Source organism: Bufo bufo, chromosome 3 (genome assembly GCF_905171765.1).
Source record: "Bufo bufo chromosome 3, aBufBuf1.1, whole genome shotgun sequence".
In the NCBI taxonomy this organism is placed as follows: domain Eukaryota; kingdom Metazoa; phylum Chordata; class Amphibia; order Anura; family Bufonidae; genus Bufo; species Bufo bufo.
The window spans coordinates 191,234,696-191,246,063 of record NC_053391.1 but is presented as its reverse complement, the minus strand read 5'-3'; positions in this window follow the sequence as shown (position 1 = coordinate 191,246,063).

The following is an 11,368-nucleotide window of genomic DNA, read 5'->3' as shown; positions in this document are numbered from 1 at the left end:
CAGTGGCTGACTCCGCACCAACTGGAGATCTGCAAAGTGGTGTGTGACAACGGAAGCAATTTGTTGGCGGCATTGAATTTGGACAAGTTGACACATGTGCCGTGCAAGGCACATGTGTTGAATCTGATTGTACAACGCTTTGTGCATAAGTACCCAGGCTTACAGGACGTCCTCAGGCAGGCCAGGAAGGTGTGTGACCATTTCAGGCGTTCCTACACGGCCATGGCGCACTTTTCAGGTATCCAGCGGCGAAACATGCCAGTGAGGCGCTTGATTTGCGACAGCCCGACACGGTGGAATTCAACACTCCTAATGTTCAACTGCCTGCTCCAACAAGAAAAAGCCGTCAACGAGTATTTGTATGACCAGGGTGCTAGGACAGCCTCTGCGGAGCTGGGAATTTTTTTGCCACGTTACTGGACGCTCATGCGCAATGCCTGTAGGCTCATGCGTCCTTTTGAGGAGGTGACAAACCTAGTCAGTTGCACTGAAGGCACCATCAGCGACATCATCCCATTTTTTTTTCCTGGAGCGTGCCCTGCGAAGAGTGCTGGATCAGGCCGTAGATGAGCGTGAAGAGGAAGAGTTGTGGTCACCATCACCACCAGAAACAGCCCTATCAGCATCGCTTGCTGTACCTGCGGCAACGCTGGAAGAGGAGTCAGAGGAGGAATGTGGCTTTGAGGAGGAGGAAGACCAACCACAGCAGGCATCCAAGGGTGCTCGTTTTCACCTATCTGGTACCCGTGGTGTTGTACGTGGCTGGGGGGGAAGAACAGACTTTCAGTGAGATCACTGAGGACGAGGAACGGGACATGAGTAGCTCGGCATCCAACCTTGTGCAAATGGGGTCTTTCATGCTGTCGTGCCTGTTGAGCGACCCTCGTATAAAAAGGCTGAAGGAGAACGACCTGTACTGGGTGGCCAAGCTACTAGACCCCCGGTATAAGCAGAAAGTGCCTGAAATGTTACTGAATTACCGGAAGTCGGAAAGGATGCAGCAGTTCCAAAATAAATTAAAAAGTATGCTTTACACAGCGTATAAGGGTGATGTCACAGCACAACGGGAATCTAACAGGGGAAGAGGTGAAAGTAATCCTCCTCCTACTCGACCACGCCGGCAAGCACAGGACGCTTTACAGACGTGTTGTTGATGGAGGACATGCAGAGCTTTAAGTCCTACGCATCGCCACAGCCCTTCGGGGTCCACCCTCAGAGAACGACTCGACCGACAGGTAGCAGACTACCTCGCCTTAACTTCAGATGTCGACACTCGAGGAGCGATGAACCCCTTGACTACTTGACCTGTGGCCTGAGCTATCCCAATTTGCGATAGAACTTCTGGGCTGCCCCGCTTCAAGTGTCCTGTCAGAAAGGACCTTGAGTGCAGCAGGAGGTATTGTCACTGAGAAGTCGCCTAGGTCAAAAAAGTCTAGATTACCTTACCTTTATTAAGATGAATGAGGCATGGATCCCGAAGGGACTGACAGTGGGCGATACATTTGACTAAAAAAGGCCTGATGAGATGAGCTGCCTTGGGCTAAAAATGGTCCACACGCTGCTGTATTTTATCTCTGCATGCCGGATGACTTGCGTGACTTATCCGCCACCAACTAAGGTTCAAGCCGCAATGTTTTAGTGCACTTTCTGCCTGGAAAACATACATTTTTCTGGCCGCTGCTACAGCAGCTTCTGCAAAAATACCTAGTTTTTCAGGCATGTGTACATGCCTAATTTTTCTTGCCTTTGGTGCTGTACTGTGGCTGCAAAAACAAAACAAAAAAAAAAGGCACATACAGGTGTCAATTCCCCTTCGTGATCGTTACCTTGTTGTGGTGAAGGGGCTTGCGTATCACAATGAAGCGAACACCTCTATGAGTGTGTTGGCAATGGCAATGTTGGCACACCCCAGATGATAAAGGTCGTTGCTTCATTGTGAACAGACCAAAAGCGATCGGCTGGATAATTTTGCATAGAAAAAACATTAATTTTCTTTGTGATCATCTAAGGTGATCATTAAAGCCTACAAGGCCAACAATGGGCCTACACTGCAGAATCATTGTTTTCTGGGTCACTTAACTGAACTACCTCAGCACGACCATAGGCTTTGAAAAAACCCCATCGCCTGCAATCTCCCAAACGTGCGCACGAGCACAGTCATCACTATACCAAGATTGACGCATAGAGGAATAAAATTTATGTCATAAGTGTGTCAACTATTGACAACTCTTTGCGGTTGTCTAAAATCTATTCCATACACGTCCCATGATAGGGGACGTAACAGGGATTAAACTGATAGGAATAGTACTACTTAACACACTACTCATATCTGGTGGCACAGTACATTGCACGGCGCACGCGCAGTGCCCCAAATTGGAAGTAGGAGGACCAACCAAGCATCTTTTTCCATCTCCCGGTTCCTAAAATCTATTACATAGACCGGTCCCTGATAAAGGGACGTAACAGGGATTAAACTGATAGCAATAGTACTACTTAACACACCACTCATATCTGGTGGCACAGTACATTGCAAGGCGTACGCACAGTGCCCCAAATTGGAAGTAGCAGGACCAAGCAAGCATCTTTTTTCATCTCCCGGTTCCTAAAATCTATTCCATACATGTCCCCTGATAGGGGACGTAACAGGGATTAAACTGATAGCAATAGTACTACTTAATATACCACTCATATTGGGATTGCACAGTACATTGCACGGCGCATGCACAGTGCCCCAAATTGGAAGTAAGAGGACCGACCAAGCATCTTTTTCCATCTCCCGGTTCCTAAAATCTATTCCATACACGTCCCCTGATAGGGGACGTAACAGGGATTAAACTAATAGGAATAGTACTACTTAAAGAGAGTCTTTCACGCCGATTCACTGTATTAACCTAAAAACAGACTTATGTCCACGGCATCCCCCCTATTAAAACTATGCTTACCGTATGTTGCTTGCTATCATGGTTCTGTCGAAAAACACTTTTAATCCATATGCAAATTAGGCTGTGAAGGTGCCCAGGGATGGCGTTACAACGGCCGGTGCCCAGGCCCCTGGGTCATTTTCATATGAATCCACTCCCCGTCTGCCTGCCCTTGGTCTCTGCTCTAACCTCCCTCCTCCCGTCCGTAATCCTGCGCATGCGCCGATGACCGCGATATCGGCGCGTGCGCATTGAATGACCACAGTCTGGCCGGGGCATCACAGTTTACCGTGCGCATGCGCCGGCCCCGGCCTAACTTATGTTCTTGCCATGATGCTGTGATCACGGCAAGAACATAAGTTAGGCCGGCGCATGCGCACGGTAAACTGTGATGCCCCGGCCAGACTGTGGTCATTCAATGCGCACGCGCCGATATCGCGGTCATCGGCGCAAGCGCAGGATTACGGACGGGAGGAGGGAGGTTAGAGCAGAGACCAAGGGCGGGCAGACGCGGCAGAGGGGGAGTGGTTTCGTATGAAAATGACCCAGGGGCCTGGGCACCGGCAGTTGTAATGCCGCCCCTGGGCACCTTCACAACCTATTTTGCATATGGATTAAAAGTGTTTTTCGGCAGAACCATGATAGCAAGCAACATACGGTAACCACAGTTTTAATAGGGGGGATGCCGTGGACATAAGTCTGTTATTAGGTTAATACGGTGAATCGGCGTGAAAGACTCTCTTTAACATACCACTCATATTGGGATTGCACAGTACATTACACGGCGCACGCGCAGTGCCCCAAATTGGAAGTAAGAGGACCGACCAAGCATCTTTTTCCATCTCCCGGTTCCTAAAATCTATTCCATACACGTCCCCTGATAGGGGACGTAACAGGGATTAAACTGATAGGAATAGTACTACTTAAACACACCACTCATATCTGGTGGCACAGTACATTGCAAGCCGTACGCGCAGTGCCCCAAATTGGAAGTAAGAGGACCGACCAAGCATCTTTTTCCATCTCCCGGTTCCTAAAATCTATTCCATACACCGGCCCCTGATAGGGGACAAAACAGAGATTAAACTGTTAAGAACAGATTTTTTTTTTATAAAAAAAAAAAAGAGGACAGCCTCTGCGGAGCTGAACGCTCATGCACAATGGCTGTAGGCTCATGCGTCCTTTTGCGGAGGTGACAAACCTGGTCAGTCAAACCCAAGGCAACATCATCGACCTTATCCCATATGCGTTTTTTCTGGAGCGTGCCCTGCGAAGAGTGCTGGATCAGGCCGTAGATGAGCATGAAGAGGAAGAGGTGTGGTCACCATCACCACCAGAAGCAGCCTTGTCGTCGTTGATTGCTGGACCTGCGGCAACGCAAAGAGAGGAGTCTGAAGAAGAGGAGTCAGAGGAGGAAGGTGGCTTTGAGGAGGTGGAAGACCAACCACAGCAGGTGTCCCAGGGGGCTTGTTGTCACCTTTCAGGGACCCTTGGTGTTGTACATGGCTGGGTGTAGGAAGAGACATTCAATGACGTCAGTGAGGACAAGGAACGGGACATGGCTAGCTTGGTATCCAACCTTGTGCAAATGGGGAGTTTGTGGTTGTGCAAATGGACTGTTTGCGGTGCGTTAACCGGGGAGTTTGGTCTGTCACTGTGAAGCGGGCGTAACCCTTACACTACCTGATCGATACAACATCATACCTGATGTTTTAAAGCACGTTATTCCAAACAATTTAGGAATGTTAGGTGATTTATGCCCTTTATGGATTAAAACCCGACTCTGCGTCAACTACGTAATTTTCCATGTGAGTTTTGCCATGGATCCCCCTCCGGCATGCCACAGTCCAGGTGTTAGTCCCCTTGAAACAACTTTTCCATCACTATTGTGGCCAGAAAGAGTCCCTGTGGGTTTTAAAATTCGCCTGCCTATTGAAGTCTATGGTGGTTCGCCCGGTTCGCCATTCGCGAACATTTGCGAAAATTCGCGTTCGCCGTTTGTGAATGGAAAATTTTATGTTTGCGACATCTCTACCCAAATATAGTACCAATAAAAAAAGTTGACTCTTCCTGCAAAAAATGAGCCTCTACATAAGACAATAACCTAAAAAATAAATACAAAATATGGCTTTCAAAAAAATGGAGATACATATTTTTGTTTAAAAAAGGCTTTATTACATAAAACTGAAACAAAAAATAAAAATAGACATATTTGGTATCGTCGCATCCGTAACTAACTGCTCTATAAAAATAACACATGATCTATCCTGTAAGTTGAATAGCATAAAAAATTATTTTGCCAGAACAGCCATTTTTGATTACCTTGCCTCATAAAAAGCATAATATTGAGTGATCAAAAATCATACGTGCCCCAAAATAGTATCAATAAAACTGTGACCTTATCCCATAGGTTTCCAAAATGGGGTCTCTTTTTGGGAGTTTCTACTGTAGGGGTGCTTTCGGGGGTCCTCAAATGTAACATGGCAACCTAAAATTATTCCAGTGAAAAGATTCCCTCCAAAAACCATATCGTTTTCCCTTCTGAGCCTGCATTGTGCCCATATAGCAGTTTACAACTACATATGGGGTGTTTCTGTAAACTGCATAATCAGGGTAACAAATATTGAGTTTTGTTTGGATTAAATGGGAAAATCTGCAAAACAGTGACATTTTGAAATTTTACCTCCATTTTCCACAATTCTTGTGGAACACCTAAAGGGTTAAGAAAGTTCATAAAATTAGTTTTGAATAACTTGGGGTGTATTTTCTAAAATTGGGTCATTTATGGGTGGTTTCTAGTACGCAAGCCCCACAAAGAGACTTTATAACTGAACTGATCCTTAAAAAGTAGGTTTTGGAAATTTTCTTTGGATTTTAGACGCAATTCTTTAAAATTGTTAAGCCTTCAAATGTCCTAAAAACATAAAATGTCATTTACAAAATGATGCAAACACAAAGTAGACATATGGGAAATGTAAAGTAATAACTATTTTATGAGGTATCATTATCTGCTTTTTTTGGATTTGTTTAGTGAATAACGTTTAAAAACATGTTGACTCAAATTTATCACTAACATAAAGTACAATGTGTCACGAGAAAACAATCATAGAATGGCTTGGATAAGTAAAAGAATTTCAGAGTTATTACCATATAAACCACGTCAGATTTGTAATGCAACTTTTTACTTACAAAATGGCACGATTCTCAGCTCTCACATCACTTGCATGCTTTCAATTTACCACCTACAGCCATACTCTTATATGGCCAGAAGGATCTAATATAGTTTGTATTATTAGAGAGAGCAACTTCTGTTTCAATTACTGTGTATACGCTGTTTATTATGGGTATCATTATGTCAATAGGACCATATTCAGTACAGGAGGGCCCAAAACTTTCTTGAACTATGACATTATGTTTGGCCATCTACAATGGTTTTGTGAGCTTGCGAGTGGAAGTGAAGTCTTTTCAGAAGAAATTGAGACATCTCTAAGGCACATGGTGACAAAAAGTTCCTTTTGAATCTAAACCTTAAAACAGCAACCTACGTCTGGTTTCACACTAGTGTTCAATTGTTCCAGCAGAGGAACAGCCTATTGGAGGACATCATATCTGGCATTGCCGGAAAAGGCCAGAGCACTACCGGGGGACCTGGCCTGTTTTCGGCATTTATGCCAGTATTCAGCTGGACAAAAAACGCTGTTTGCAGCCTGCCAGAAGAATTTACTGCTAGTGTGAAACTAGCCTAAAATAATGACGGAACACAATAAAATAGGCTGTGAAGTTTATTAAGGATTACCCAAAAATCATCATTAATTTAATGGAATAAATCATTTAAATCCATAAAGAAATAATCCAATACCAGAAAATTCATATAAAACACGAGCATAGTGAATGCTCCCTGGCCTGCCAAAATGACTTGTAGTGTGTTTTGGGAATGAAAATTTATATGCCAAGATTCCTACTGGACGTCTGATCATTGTTTGTGTGTGTGTGTTTTTTATTTTTTTATTTGTGCCAGTTATGCCCCCAATTCATTTTAGCACACTATACTCAAATGTAGCACTTAAGTCCAAAGGGGCGTAGACCTGCTATGTGGGCGGCATGCTTACCATCACTGTGATGCTTTCCAATTATAGTGGGCAGCATCAGGGCGAGACAGAGGCACAACATGATTTCATAAGACCAGGCTGTGAGAAGACCCAATACCGGTGTTCAGCAGCATCTCAAAAAGAGGGGCAGGACTGGAGTGACAGATCAGTGGAAGAGCAGACCAAAGAAGACTTATTGAAGAGGCAACACCACATGCTCCTTTAGACCTAGCCTCTACATGTGCATACAGCCTGCCAGAACAAATTTGGGACATAACTTGACAATTTTGGTTAAAATATTACCAAGTCATCTAGCCATCACAAATTAGCAATTGTCAAAGTAATTTGGATCCTTACACTTACCCATTTTCCTGCTTCTAACAGTAGTTTCAAAAATTGACTGTTCATTTGTTGCTCAATACATCCACCCACTGGTGCTGTTTTCACAAGAAACCAGTGTGGTGTTCCTTTATGATTAGTCATCAAGCAAAAATTATCAAAGAAAGTAGATGACAATGCTAGCCATTAAGATTGCCATACACATTTGGTTAATGTCAGCTGAAACCACCCCTGTTCTGGCAAAGGAGCAGACTACCAGACTTAGCATATCCAGAATAGCTGGGCCCCGCCGGATCCCCATTCACTACAATGGTATCTGACGGGTTTCTGACATAAATGCTGCCATTCTGCTAGAAAAATACTGCTGCATGCCGATACGGTAAGTCCAGTGGTCTGCTCCTCTACTGGAAAAGACTACCGAATTTACCTGCCACAGATGTGAACCTACCCTTACTCCAATCTTAGTGTTGAGCGCGAATTTTCGAATCGCAAATTTTAATCGCGAATATCGCCACTTCGAGAATTCGCGAATATTTAGAATATAGTGCTATATATTCGTATTCGCGAATAGTGTTGAATATTCTAATCTAATTTATCACAAATATATTACATTGCCGATTTTACGCAATCAATTAAACAATGACTGGAGATCCCGAATTCTCAAATTTGCGAATTTATGGCCATTATTCGACCAAAAATTCTCAAAATATTGCAAATTCGAATATTGCCTATGCCGCTCATCACTATCCAATCTCCGCACTTAAAACATTGAGGGGGGGGGGGGGGCAGGTGGAATAGCCATTAGCAAAGCTATTGTGTATGGCCAGCCTTAGTTTTGTATAAGTCGTGACCCATAAACCCTTTCTGTACCCCAAGTGTATCCCAGGCTTCATTTAAGTCAACAGACCAACGGGTGAATATAGATAAAACCAGAGTTCTGAATTTAAATTGAAAAAGTAAGCGGTTCTTAATGCCCCAAATAGTTTGTGGTGTTTGATATTTTTCTTAGGAAAATAATATGGATCAGAAGGTACACATCAATTCAGCTAAAGGTAACTGAGATTTCATTACTATAATTTAAACGTTCTGAAAATTGGCTGCCAGTATTTTTTTTATATATAATATTATAAATGTGAGGCTTGCTCAGCATTCTGTATATATGCAAAGTTGCCTTTTTCTGCAAGATACAATTAATAATACCCATAGGCAACACAGTAGCCAAATTACTATGGAAGACAGTAAAACACTTACGTGATCTGAAAACAAAGTTAGGGACTTCTTACTGAAAACCATGTAAAGACTAAAATTGCCATTTCTGAATGCTATTTTCTGCTATAATGGCACATTAATGATAATTTGAGCCTTATGTTATCAATAGCAGCAAGAAAGTTCTGCTATGAATTGTGTGGAAGGAAGAATATCTGACTGGTATTACCTTTCACTGTAATTAGATGAAAGAGAAGAGAAATGGCTTGGTAAATGTAATTCTAGACAGAGTGCTTATCAAGCTACACTTAAGAGGATTCTGTCCTGTACCACTGGTAGAGCAATCACTGGTGCAACGGGACACAAAGCTAAAAACTAAGCTAATGGGTTAAAAAGTTTAGTGGATGAGCTGAAGACCAATGCTGTCCTTACACATTCAATAACGGTCACTGAACAATCGCTTGCCCAACAGCTATCTCTCCCGATTACTTCCGACTCCCCACATACATATTAGATTCAGCCGACCATGTATGTGTATTCAGTGGGAAGAGAGGAGAGAGGCACTGCAAAAACACTTCTGGAGATGGTTTATCTCCTGGAAGAACAAAATGGTATGGTAAAAATATTCACTTTGCCCTAACCTTCTCTCCCTCAACATCATATATCGGGGGAAGAGTTGGGAGCTCCCCATAAACATTAAGGCCTCATGCACACAGCTGTGCTCATATTGCGGCCGTGAAAAAGGGCTGCCCTGTTGTCTGCTCCTCCCATAACCTCCCAAGATTTCTTCTGCTCGCCTCTGATGTCATAGTGATGCAGGGGAATAAGCCTTGGGAGGTTAGTGGAGGAGCAGATAGTGGAGGAAGACAGCGGGCTTGGGCACCTTGAAAAGAAAAATTGGCCCTGCTGGACACTTGGAAGATGTTTTTCATAGGAAAAAAAAAGTGTTCTTCCTGGACATGAAATAAACACCCAGATGACATAAAAGTATGGTTATAATGCTTTTACAATGTTCTGATGGCCATTGCTGGTAGTTATATTAGTGAAATTTAAGGAACAAGCGCTGTAGATACATCTGTCAAGGAAGACCACATGGTGCCTTCATATTACCCCATGTGGCTGTACCGTATGGTTTTGCCACATGTAATATACCTATTGCTGCGTGATAGGCACAAAAATGTGTCTTTGGATGAAAAAGCTACTGATCATGGGTACTCATAAGCAGTTTATTAACCCACCTGCAGGCACTTACCTTATGATGGTAGCTGTCTCATGACATGTCCAGTCTACAAAATACTTTAGTGATGATAATATACTGTATACTCATGGATATAACACAGCAAAATTAATTCTTTCTGGTCATTTTCTTGAACATGTCTGGTAAGTCACAGGAAATTATTTACTTTCAAAGACAAAATACATCAACCTCCCTGACGACACAAAGGAAATGAAAAATATAGAGTTCCAAAAAGATCAGATCTCCAGAGAAACACAAGTAATTAAAGAAATGGCCAAGCTGACTTATCTGATACATAAGCAATAAATTATTTGCCTCATTGAAATTGGCTTATTCTGTATATGTAAATTTCATTATATATTCCTGGTGTGACATTGTTGCCCATCTGTGATGAAGCTGACAAACATGTGACACACAGTTTTTAATTTAAATATACCTGTAGACATCCGTTTCTTGTACACTTGATACAGACAATCAATTCTAAACTAATTGGATTTGTTGCGAATTTCCCAACAAATGGTCTGCTAAACTAATCCGAAGTTTTTTTTTTTCATTTGTTTTGGACATGTCACGTAAAAATGGTGCCCAGTGCCATTTTACTGTGACAATTGGCAGGGAAAACAGGAGGAAGGAAGAAGGTGAAGGCTCACATGACACTAGGAGAAAAAAAAGGTGGGGGGGGCTTGCCCTGATTGGCTTATCAGGCTGTCTGTCAGCCTTTTGAGCCAATTGGTCGCAGTATGCAGGTGGGTCTTTCTGGTCAGAAGGAAGGAGAGACATTCTGTTCCCAGCTAGGCTTGTGAAGGGATGTGTTGTGACAGTGTTTTTCAAAAATCCAGTTAGTATGGACACTATAGGGAGATAATTTGGAGATAATTGGGTAGATTTTACAGTTTTATCAGGAAAAGCTTGGCCTAGACACAGAGAGGTACTGGTCACTTGTTTCATACAGCTTGCTGGCAAGTTTTGCATTACAAAATCCTGCAAGAAGTTCATATTTTTCTGAATGACTTGCCAGCCAGCTTTTTTTATTTTTGTAAAAAAAGATTCCACAGTTCATAGGCTTTTTGCCAGCACCCTAATAGCATACATCCTGCTGTAACCACTTAGTAAATAGATACAGGTGTTTAGAGAAAAAAAAGGGGCAATTCCTGTTTGTAATTGGGCATTTCAGTGCATTATTCCCGGGTTATTGAACTCGTATTTTATTGCAAGACACCATTCTATGATATACAGTCAGGTCCATAAATATTGCGACATCGACACAATTCTAACATTTTTGGCTCTATACACCACCACAATGGATTTAAAATTAAACAAACAAGATGTGCTTTAACTGCAGACTGTCAGCTTTAATTTGAGGGTATTTACATCCAAATCAGGTGAACGGTGTAGGAATTACAACAGTTTGCATATGTGCCTCCCACTTGTTGAGGAACCAAAAGTAATGGGACAGAATAATAATCATAAATCAAACTTTCACTTTTTAATACTTGGCTGCAAATCCTTTGCAGTCAATTACAGCCTGAAGTCTGGAACGCATAGACATCACCAGACGCTGGGTTTCATCCCTGGTG